Source organism: Anastrepha obliqua, chromosome 6 (genome assembly GCF_027943255.1).
Source record: "Anastrepha obliqua isolate idAnaObli1 chromosome 6, idAnaObli1_1.0, whole genome shotgun sequence".
In the NCBI taxonomy this organism is placed as follows: domain Eukaryota; kingdom Metazoa; phylum Arthropoda; class Insecta; order Diptera; family Tephritidae; genus Anastrepha; species Anastrepha obliqua.
This window is the reverse complement of record NC_072897.1, coordinates 51787696-51799930: the sequence shown is the minus strand read 5'-3', so window position 1 is coordinate 51799930 and position 12235 is coordinate 51787696. Positions and strand designations below refer to the sequence as shown.

Below are 12235 nucleotides of genomic sequence, written 5' to 3'. Positions count from 1 at the left end.
CAATGCACCTTATTTTGGACCTGATGGATTTTCGTACTTTGACTGGCATACCCCATAGCTGCGCATCATAAATCCATGCTGGTCTTAGTATCTGCTTGCAGATTAACAGTTTGTTTTTAACACACTTTTATTAGCTCGGGTTGTATGTATGTATGTATGTATGTATGTATGTATGTATCTATGTATGTAACGGAATCTTTGAGCTTAATTTTCACTGGCTTCTAAAAATCTGATCGACTTGAAATTTTGCACACCTATCAAGGACCGATGACAATGCAATAATTTGATAAAAGTTTTCCATTATCCTTATTAGGATTGTCAGGATTAATATTTTCTTTTTTTACCTGTGGGCAAAAAGTAAGGTGAATTTGGTTGTAAAATGAAAAATCTTTATTTCTAATGAAATCCGTCTTTTATGCGTATTTAACCCCAACATCTACCGTTTCTACTAAATGTGTCTTATAATACGTTCACATATAAGTAAATGATCTACTTTTTCGCGCTTAACTCAAAATCTGTAATTAAAAAGCGCGATTTCCCATACAAAATTTGTCTCCCAAAATCTGAGATTATAAAATAATCCTAGATAATAACGATATTTTTTGGCATACAATCCTGTGTTTTCTGTGTTATCGATAATTATTATTACGAATGTAAGGAGAAACAGCAAAATAAAAACTAAATGAAATGGATGCCGGGAAAGAAAACAGGTCTGTAAACATAATTCTAATAAAATTTTTGTCAAATATTATTAAATAGGGATTCATTTTACAGAAAAAAGCGTGTGTCCATGAACGTTTTGTCCTCTTATTACTTATTATATAATAAAATGTAATACAGCAGCTAGTCCTTGACGATTTGCGCAGAATGCTTCAGGTCATTATCTTGCTGGATGATCCAGCTCGAGCCTAGGTCTCATTTGTCCACGGATGGCATCAGGTTTTGTTCCAAAATGTGCTTGTATTAGAAGCGATCCATATTTCCTTCAATGAAAACGAGGTTTCCAGCTCCTGTGGCTGCAACTGCTCCCCAAACCATGACACTGCCACCACCATGCTTTACAGTCGGAATCAGATTCGTAGGATCCATGGCAGTGTTTGGTTTTCTCCAAACTTTGGCTTTGTCGTCGTATCCAAATATGTTGTATTTGGACTTATCAGTGAATAAAACTAGTTTCCAAAATTCTATTCCCTTATAAGGTACTTTTTTGCAAACTCCATACGAAGCTTTCAGTTTTTCTCGCTTATAAGGGGCTTCTTGCGAGGAGTTCTGCAGATGTTACCTTCATTATTAAGGGTCCTGCTTATTGTACGTGGGTGGACAACAATTTGATACCTCTCGGCTACCTCCTGGGCCAAATCAGTAGCATGTATTTTCGGATTCTAATTCACTGCTTTGCGAATAAAGAATACATCTCTCCGGTTGAGCTTCTTGGACCGGCCACTACGCGGCTTAATCTCCAGAGAATTGGTTGTTTCAAAGTTTTTACAAACAGTTTGTACCGTAGACTTGCTTAAATGCAATAAATCAGCTATTTAACCAAAGGATGTCTTATTACTTCTGTACTCAACAACTCATTTTCTCAAATCAGTAGAGATTTCTTTGCGGAGCGACATTTTTCCGATCGTACACAAAAGACAAAATGCCATAAATTTTAAGAAGAATGAAAAGTAGAACCACAAAATAAAATAAACGGTACTTTACAGTTAAGTATTCGCAGAAAAGAAGAGCAAAATAAGTGTCCTAATATAACGTATGTACACCTTTGTCAGGGCATTTTTTTGGCTTTTCGTGAATAACTTTTAAAGTAACTACTGAAAATAATTTTTTTTTACATTTGTTAGACTGTTAAATAATTATACTTAAAACGAAATTGCATCTTTACATTCCTTTTGCATGCTTTAGATCGGGAGAAATTAAGAATAAAAAATAGTTAAAAAAAACTAAAAAACACGCTTTTATTGCTAATCGAACTAAAAAGTAGAAAATAAAAAATAGTTTAAAAAAACTAATAAACACGCTTTTATTGCTAATCGAACTAAAAAGTAGAAAATAAATCTTAATGACAAAGGGACCTATAATGAAGTAATAGCAAATCGAACGATCAGTCATAGTCAACTACCTCAGAACAGAATTATAACAAAAATTAAGATACAAATAGAGTAATTCAAATTAGAGTTAAAAGCGTGGGATGCTTGATATAGTAAATATTACAATCATTCTATTGGCAACTACCTATGTACAGAATGTTATGAAAGTGAAGCAAAATGCATCCCACGCTTTTAACTCTAATTTGAATTACTCTATTTGTATCTTAATTTTGGTTATAATTCTGTTCTGAGGTAGTTGACTATGACTGATCGTTCGATTTGCTATTACTTCATTATAGGTCCCTTTGTCATTAAAATTTATTTTCTACTTTTTAGTTCGATTAGCAATAAAAGCGTGTTTTTTAGTTTTTTTAAACTATTTTTGAAGTGAAAACTTCTTTAGAATCGTTGGGAGTGATTTGAGGAAAAGTGAAACGAAAAAGCGACCCTCTTGGCTACGAAGCGTTATATTATATGTTGATATAAACGTAGCGACGAACTAAATAAAAATAACTTCTATTTTTTCTTCGAACCAAGGATTTTGGATCGGAAGCTCACATTGCTAGTCGCTCGGCTACCGCGCCATGCTGTCATCGCTGGCCTAAAAGTTATTTAGTTACGAAGCGTTATATTATATGTTGATATAAATAATTTTTGTGAGCGTGTAATTCTCAAAAGGTTTATTAGAAAATCTATTGAAGTAGGTAGTGTGGTATCTGTTCGTATCAGCTTAACATCTGATAGATCCTCCATCGGAGGACAACAAATGTTAAACTGATTTTCGGAAATGGGCGGAGTGTTTTAGGGGCTTGCTCCACCTCTGCCACGGGTTGACCCGGTATTGCAGTACCGCCGGGATTTCGGCCTTGAATAAATACAAGAAGAAACATACTAATACATTTAGCTTTGGTGGGAAGAGCCATAAATTTTTATATGAATACATGTAGACGAAAATGGAATTTGTTTTTTTTTTTTGAAATTTGCATTGTAGGACATTTCTGATTATTTGTTGAAAACAGTTTTTTGGTTTAGATACTGAAAGTCAGTTTAAGTGAATCGGTATAAATATTTCGTACATTAATTTTTGTGAGCGTGTAATTCTCAAAAGGTTTATTAGAAAATCTATTGAAGTAGGTAGTGTGGTATCTGTTCGTATCAGCTTAACATCTGATAGATCCTCCATCGGAGGACAACAAATGTTAAACTGATTTTTGGAAATGGGCGGAGTGTTTTAGGGGCGGCTTGATCCACCTCTGCCACGGGTTGGCCCGGTATTGCAGTACCGCCGGGATTTCGGCCTTGAATAAATACAAGAAGAAATATACTAATACATTTAGCTTTGGTGGGAAGAGCCATAAATTTTTATATGAATACATGTAGACGAAAATGGAATTTTTTTTTGAAGTGAAATTTGCATTGTAGGACATTTCTGATTATTTATTGAAAACAGTTTTCTTTTATTAAAATTGATTATAGAAGAAAATTGAATTTTTTCCAAGGTGAATTCATACACTAAGCTAAGTAAAACGTTTCGTAATTCAATTTTGTGTTGACAACCAAATGTACACGGCGGAAGAAAAAAATAACAAATCAGCTGTGTTATTGCTACCACCTTCAAAAGATTCGCCTTGATTTTTCATATAAAAATTATACATATCATCACTTGTGACAACTGTACCCAGTCGGTCGACAGTGTGTGAATCATCTTTAAATTCTGCAAGAATACCCCAACCTGCGCAGCGCACAGTAAAATCGACACAAAGCTGAGCGCAGAGCACAATCGTACAAACACACTAACGTACATACATACACATATACGCTCGAATACATTTTCTTACTGTGCTCAGCCAAGGCTGGTAGTCATGCACTGTGGCGATATGAACGCACAAATGCACATACACAGGCACGAACATGAAATCAAACAGCTCGCCGTGTTTAAGTGAATCGGTATAAATATTTCGTACATTAATTTTTGTGAGCGTGTAATTCTCAAAAGGTTTATTAGAAAATGTAATGACAAGGTAGTTTGTTGGTTGTGTATAGTTATCGCTTCTCGGCCTTATGGCTAAGATCAAAGTGTTAAACTAATTTTTGGAAATGGGCGGAGTGTTTTAGGGGCTTTATCCACCTCTGCCACGGGTTGGCCCGGTATTGCAGTACCGCCGGGATTTCGGCCTTGAATAAATACAAGAAGAAATATACAAATACATTTAGCTTTGGTGGGAAGAGACATAAATTTTTATATGAATACAAGTAGACGAAAATGGAAGAAATTTGTAAGTCTGTTTCTTCGGTCCGTTTGGGTATTTTTTTTTTTGACAACATCGAAACCAAAACATTTGTATCATATTTTATCTACCATAAGCCACTCGTATCATTTGTTGAAATTGAAAACATTGAGGATGAATAATAATAAAATGAAGAAAATAAAATATGAACTTTATAGCAATATTATAATGAACCTATAATTATCCCGCTCCTAATGCTGCTTTCGTCTCATTCTCTCTCAGTTTGTTTTACGGAAGGTTTCACTTCTATCGCGTCTAACCGTTAGACACGTATTTTTTTATTTATAAATAGTTAGAGCTGATCTGCTATCCATGAGCCATTGCATGTTTTTCAGTTTGATGTCCAATTCATCTCTCTTTTTCTTAACATGCTCTTTCCATTGTTTACAATCAAGTGTCATACCTACATAGGTACTTCGCAGAGTTTGAGTATGGTGTCTATTGATCATCTATGTATATGTAGTAAAATATGTTGTATTTTATTGTTTGTGAAAACTACAGGTTTTGTTCGGTTTAGTTTAATTTTCCATTTATTATTGGGAGGCAATTTATAAAGCGGTTTGTAATGAGGCTATCGATTCGCTTTTAGTTTCACGTACTGCAATCAGCGTGGCGTCATCTGAAAACGTTGCTGTGACGTAATTAGAATCAGACGGTAGGTCATATGTCAAGATAAGGTCCAGTAGAGGCCGAAGAATGCTGTCTTGCGGTACTCCTGCCTTTATTTGTCGAAGACTTGAAGAAGCATCATCTCGCTTGAATCGAGAGTAGCGATCTGATATGTACGACTCCAAGATTTTGCAGTATTGTTTATATATATACTAGCGTACCCTCACCCGCTTCGCTAGACGATAAATTCAATGATTTGCTGAAAGAGAATAAAATTAATACGAAACAAAGCAAATTCTTTGATACAATTTCATTCGAACTTTATTGTAACACTTTTTGGTAGACAACGTTTTTGGTTTTTTCATCTTTCGCGTGAATAATGACGATGGTTTGCCAACTCGTGAGCAAGCTACATACAATTGTCCATGAGAAAAAATTGGGTATTCTAAATTAATACCGCACATTTGTAGAGACTGTTCTTGCGCCTTATTAATTCTCATAGCGAAGGCAAGTCGAATAGGGAACTGCAAACGTTTGAAATCGAATGGTAAATCCGCCGGAATCAGTGGAATTATCAAAAATGTCTTCTCCTTTGTACTTCCCTTTCAAAATTGTTGCTTCGATAACGTTACCCATTAGCTTCTTCACAGCGAGTCTGGTACCGTTGCAAAGTCGGGGCACATTACTATTGCGCAGCATAATAATCGGTGCTCCAATTTTTAATCGTAAATTATGAGGTGGTAAGCCTGGCAAATCGAGTGAGTTTAAGAATTCAGTTGGATAATTTACGACATCATCTTGATCAGTAATAGTGTCCATTGACTTATACGCAACTATGTCACCAGGTATTTGATCTAAAATGGCTGAATTTATATCATTGACGTCCTTATTTTTCCCAGCTAAAATTGCTCTTTCGCTGAGTCAATCATGGTTTTTGTAATGTTGAACTATGTTTGGAAATACACTCTGTATCAATGCCTCTTTAGACTGTGCAAAAGTGCAGAAATTGTTAGGCAATGTTATCATTCCTGTTGTTTTTGAAAAAAGGTTTATTTTTTTTGGTTAAAAAGTGTTTTTTGAAGTTTTGAAAAACACTTCGCTCTAACAAATTTCTTCTCAGTTAATTGCTGAAAATTAAATATTTTGAAAAAACTATTTTTTTTTTAATTTAACGTTTTTGAGAAAATTTTGTTCTTGAAAAAATTTCATACTTTTGTAAAAGTTTAAATTGATTTGTTAAAAAAGATTTTTTTCCGCTTTGAAAAACACCCCCTCGAAAAAATGTATTCTCTATTAATAGTGGAATATGAAATGCTTTGAAAACACCATTTTTTTTTTTTAATTTTGTTTGGTTTTCAGAAAATTTTGTTTTGAAAAAATTTCATACCCTTGAAAAAGTTTTATTCATTTTATTTGTTTAAAATTTTTGAAATTTTTTTTTTTCTTTTATCTTTTTGAGGAAAATTTGGTTTTGAAAAAATTTCATGCTTTCGAAATTTTTTTGTTTTACTTTATTTCTTCAAAATTTTTGAAAACAATTTTTTTATAATTTTCGAAAAACACCCCTTTGAAAAAATGTTTTCTATGTGTCATAGTGATATTCCATTAACTTTTAGGATTATAGTCAAATACTTACAAATATCTACGCTTTCACAAATAGCAACAATAAACAAATTTCCTCAAAACCAAAAAATTTACTTTTTTTCTAAAAAAATTCTAAACAAACAACGTAATAAATTTAGAATTTTGTGTTCACGAAAAAACAGTATTGTTTTTATTGTATTAACTGAAAACCAAAATGTTGCAAAAAATCAAAACAAAACTAAATTATTTTTTTGTGTTCATTTGGTCCATATGTTCCATAAAAAGTTGATATGGTAAATAATATGCAGGGTCTGATACACGCAAATTTCCATTGACCATTATAGTGACAAAATTATCGATCACCAATTCCAACAGGATTTCAAAATCAGAGTTGGAATGAGTTGTTGTGTGGTGTACTTCTGAAAAAATGAGAAATAAACAAAATAAATCTAAAAATTCAAATTCTAACTTTATCTTGTGTATGTTCTTATTACCTTTGAATTTTTCCAATGAAGCACCATTCATTTTAAATTTTCCAAGAATTTTTTTTATCATTTCGCGTTTCTTTCCTTTTTCATTCGATTCCAACATTTGTTCATAGCCGAAAACATCGTTTGCAAACGCATTCATTTCCATATAGAATTGGTCAAAGAAAGCATTGCTCAATTGAATTGAAACATTATTTTTATAAATACTTAGGACCTTAACTAATGCACCTTGGTACATACCTTACGCAGATACTATTGATGAAACAATACAAAGCGCTAGCAGAAGACACATAAATAGACTATTAACGCATACAAATCCTATGATGAGAAGACTACCAAATAAAGAAAAATCTACCCAAAGTCGGCTTAACAGTCAAACACCAACAGATCTTGCAAAATCCTTGTAATCAATTGTCAACTAATCGTATATCGTAATCGTATATGTATATATTTCGTATATATCGTATATGTATATATTTCTTCTAAATGAGCTTGGGGGCATTGGCCCTTCAATATCACTCTCATTCCATCTTTTTGTAAATCAAATTACTTATTGTCTAACGACAGGTGTAATATTTTATGGAAGAAATAAAAAAAAAAAAAAAAATTTCATTCGAATCATTTGAAATTTCTGTATACAATAACGAAAAATTCAAAAAAAGTTGTACACATAAAATGAATGTTGATTCGAAACTTACTTTAATCTAAGAATCGAGCAAGTTTTGTTTTGTACAATATTTTGATTTTTGAAGTGAAAACTTCTTTAGAATCGTTGGGAGTGATTTGAGGAAAAGTGAAACGAAAAAGCGACCCTCTTGGCTACGAAGCGTTATATTATATGTTGATATAAACGTAGCGACGAACTAAATAAAAATAACTTCTATTTTTTCTTCGAACCAAGGATTTTGGATCGGAAGCTCACATTGCTAGTCATTGCTGTCATCGCTGGCCTAAAAGTTATTTAGTTACGAAGCCTTATATTATATGTTGATATAAATAATTTTTGTGAGCGTGTAATTCTCAAAAGGTTTATTAGAAAATCTATTGAAGTAGGTAGTGTGGTATCTGTTCGTATCAGCTTAACATCTGATAGATCCTCCATCGGAGGACAACAAATGTTAAACTGATTTTCGGAAATGGGCGGAGTGTTTTAGGGGCTTGCTCCACCTCTGCCACGGGTTGACCCGGTATTGCAGTACCGCCGGGATTTCGGCCTTGAATAAATACAAGAAGAAACATACTAATACATTTAGCTTTGGCGGGAAGAGCCATTAATTTTTATATGAATACATGTAGACGAAAATGGAATTTGTTTTTTTTTTTGAAATTTGCATTGTAGGACATTTCTGATTATTTGTTGAAAACAGTTTTTTGGTTTAGATACTGAAAGTCAGTTTAAGTGAATCGGTATAAATATTTCGTACATTAATTTTTGTGAGCGTGTAATTCTCAAAAGGTTTATTAGAAAATCTATTGAAGTAGGTAGTGTGGTATCTGTTCCTATCAGCTTAACATCTGATAGATCCTCCATCGGAGGACAACAAATGTTAAACTGATTTTCGGAAATGGGCGGAGTGTTTTAGGGGCGGCTTGCTCCACCTCTGCCACGGGTTGGCCCGGTATTGCAGTACCGCCGGGATTTCGGCCTTGAATAAATACAAGAAGAAATATACTAATACATTTAGCTTTGGTGGGAAGAGCCATAAATTTTTATATGAATACATGTAGACGAAAATGGAATTTTTTTTTGAAGTGAAATTTGCATTGTAGGACATTTCTGATTATTTATTGAAAACAGTTTTTTTTTATTAAAATTGATTATAGAAGAAAATTGAATTTTTTCCAAGGTGAATTCATACACTAAGCTAAGTAAAACGTTTCGTAATTCAATTTTGTGTTGACAACCAAATGTACACGGCGGAAGAAAAAAATAACAAATCAGCTGTGTTATTGCTACCACCTTCAAAAGATTCGCCTTGATTTTTCATATAAAAATTATACATATCATCACTTGTGACAACTGTACCCAGTCGGTCGACAGTGTGTGAATCATCTTTAAATTCTGCAAGAATACCCCAACCTGCGCAGCTCACAGTAAAATCGTCACAGAGCTGAGCGCAGAGCACAATCGTACAAACACACTAACGTACATACATACATATATACGCTCGAATACATTTTCTTACTGTGCTCAGCCAAGGCTGGTAGTCATGCACTGTGGCGATATGAACGCACAAATGCACATACACAGGCACGAACATGAAATCAAACAGCTCGCCGTGTTTAAGTGAATCGGTATAAATATTTCGTACATTAATTTTTGTGAGCGTGTAATTCTCAAAAGGTTTATTAGAAAATGTAATGACAAGGTAGTTTGTTGGTTGTGTATAGTTATCGCTTCTCGGCCTTATGGCTAAGATCAAAGTGTTAAACTAATTTTTGGAAATGGGCGGAGTGTTTTAGGGGCTTTATCCACCTCTGCCACGAGTTGGCCCGGTATTGCAGTACCGCCGGGATTTCGGCCTTGAATAAATACAAGAAGAAATATACAAATACATTTAGCTTTGGTGGGAAGAGACATACATTTTTATATGAATACAAGTAGACGAAAATGGAAGAAATTTGTAAGTCTGTTTCTTCGGTCCGTTTGGGTATTTTTTTTTGACAACATCGAAACCAAAGCATTTGTATCATATTTTATCTATCATAAGCCACTCGTATCATTTGTTGAAATTGAAAACATTGAGGATGAATAATAATAAAATGAAGAAAATAAAATATGAACTCTATAGCAATATTATAATGAACCTATAATTATCCCGCTCCTAATGCTGCTTTCGTCTCATTCTCTCTCAGTTTGTTTTACGGAAGGTTTCACTTCTATCGCGTCTAACCGTTAGACACGTATTTTTTTTTGTTTTTTTTATATGAAGAAAATATTTAAAAGAAATTTTTTTTTGCTAAAAACCTTCCCCTAGTGGATACCTATAATATGAAAAAAGAACGAATAAAATTGGCCTCGTATCGGCCCAAAAAAATGCGTACAAACGAATATCATTTCATTTATATATATATATATATATATATATATATATTTATTTATTTATATATATTGGCGCGTACACCCTTTCTGGGCGTTTAGCCGTGCTCTTCCTCCTATTAGTGGCGTGCGTCCTGATGTTGTTCCACATATGGAGGGACCTACAGTTTCAAGCCGGCTTTTTCATGGCAGAAATACACTCGGAGGTTTGCCATTGCCTGGCAAGGGGCGACCGCTATTAGAAAAAACTTTTTCTTCAATTTGGTGTTTCACCAAGAGTCGAACCTACGTTCTCTTTGGTAGTCAACCAACCCATTCGGCTACAGCGGCCTTTGTTTAGTAAGTATTAATTTAATTTAACAAGCAAAACTATGTGACAAATTTAATCGAATGCCTTTGTCACATTGAGGAATACCCCAGAACATACTTTTTTGTTTTCGAGTGTTTTTCAAAACACTTTTATTAGGTCGGGTTGTATGTATGTATGTATGTATGTATGTATGTATGTATGTATGTATGTAAGCTTGAACAGTTTTTATTATTCCAAAATAGTAATTCAATATGAAGAAAAATGTATTTTCAAAGTTCATAAAAAAGTGATCGGAAAAAAAATGACTACTGTTACTGCTGAGGTTACGCTGACGACTAACTCTTTCCTTCTTCGTACTGGGGTGTTACATACGATTCAGGGCTGGCTGCCATCTTACACTCGGTCATCCTGATTGTCATATGCCTCAGATGACTCTTCGTCGTGATCGTCTTCATTCTACTCATAATACCGCCATAGCTTCATATTATCTGCGCTAGTTGATGTTTGACTTGGGCCTCGAAAGTCCCCAACTTTTTTCACATCGTATCTGCCATGTCTTTTAACTTTGCTTACTTGGTATGGGCCGATGTATTTACTGGCCAGTTTTTTACCTGTTACGAAGTGTGTGACTTTGATGGCTACTAAATCGGATATTTGATATCCATGCTCTCCTTTTCGTTTTCGATCATAGTTGGATTTGTACACTTCTTGCGCTTTAAGTATTTGTTTTCTGGCTTCCTGACGGATTTGGTTTCGCTCATTTTGTGTGACTACCAGCAGTTCTTCTTGGAGTACTTTTAGCAGCTCTATATCGGCTTCGTTTCGCATCTTTACACCGAACATCACTTCAAACGGTGTAAACTTTGTAGAAGAGTGAACGTGAGAATTGATTGCGCGTTGCACTTGTGACGTATATTTGTACCATTTATCCGGCTCTTTTGCTGACATCTTTGCTAGAATCGAAATAATTACGCGGTTCACTCTCTCGATCTGACCGTTTCCCCTTGGGACGCCGGTTGTTACCTCAACATGGTCGATTTTATTTTTTTCGCAAAATTCTTTAAACAGTTTCGACGTGTACGCTGTGCCTTGGTCGCTTATTATACGCAGCGGACTGCCGAATATTGTCACCCATGACTTTAGGTGCCTTACAACTTCCTGTGCATCTGTGCTCTTGGTAGGGTATATCCACGTATACTTGGAGAATCCATCGACGATAGCGAAAATATACTTGTAACACTTTGATGTTGTATCCAGAGTACCCAAATGGTCGACATGGAGGGTAGAAAGGGGACTGTCCCCTTTGTCAATACAATGCAGATAATCTTCTTTCTTACCCAGCTTATGATTGTGCATAATGCATTCGACACAATTTTGAATTACCTGCTGAACTTTCTTTTCAAGATGTGGAATATAGTAACTCTGTCGTATAGCATGCATTGTCTTTTGGCCACCCATGTGCCCGAATCTATGCGTCTCTTTAATTATTTCGTTCTCCATGCTCCTTGGTATAGCCAATACATCCTGCCCATCGACTTGCTTATAAACTAATTGATTTTTCAATTTAAAGTTTTCATATGGTTTTTCTTTAAGAATCTCTGCTACAGCTGTCAAATGTGAGTCCTGCTTCTGAGCTCTTGCGATCTGGGCTTGAACTTCTGAGGTCACTGTCATCACGGGAAATCGACTTAAGCTATCCGCGCAATCTGTGACTAGTGTAAACTGTATACCCATCAGGTAGTGACGCAACTTTTTTGTGGCTAAGTATGCTGCTTTTACCTCAAGAAAATAGCTGTGTAATTTTTCTTCTTGGGGAGAAGTCTTTT

At 34.6% G+C, this 12235-nt stretch overlaps 2 non-coding genes and 4 pseudogenes across 2 annotated transcripts; all 6 read left to right on the top strand.

The window, feature by feature from the left end:
- The first annotated feature begins 2778 nt into the window (after positions 1-2778).
- On the top strand, positions 2779-2964 carry LOC129250884 (U2 spliceosomal RNA; annotated as a pseudogene).
- Positions 2965-3208: 244 nt separating this feature from the next.
- LOC129250949 (U2 spliceosomal RNA) lies at positions 3209-3397 on the top strand. Its single transcript, XR_008582873.1, has one exon. It is a non-coding gene; the product is annotated as a U2 spliceosomal RNA (small nuclear RNA).
- Positions 3398-4135: 738 nt separating this feature from the next.
- On the top strand, positions 4136-4274 carry LOC129251000 (U2 spliceosomal RNA; annotated as a pseudogene).
- A 3822-nt stretch (positions 4275-8096) lies between these two features.
- Positions 8097-8282, top strand: LOC129250886 (U2 spliceosomal RNA; annotated as a pseudogene).
- Positions 8283-8525: 243 nt separating this feature from the next.
- Positions 8526-8714, top strand: LOC129250927 (U2 spliceosomal RNA). The gene has a single exon (XR_008582858.1). It is a non-coding gene; the product is annotated as a U2 spliceosomal RNA (small nuclear RNA).
- A 738-nt stretch (positions 8715-9452) lies between these two features.
- On the top strand, positions 9453-9591 carry LOC129251013 (U2 spliceosomal RNA; annotated as a pseudogene).
- Positions 9592-12235: the final 2644 nt, after the last annotated feature.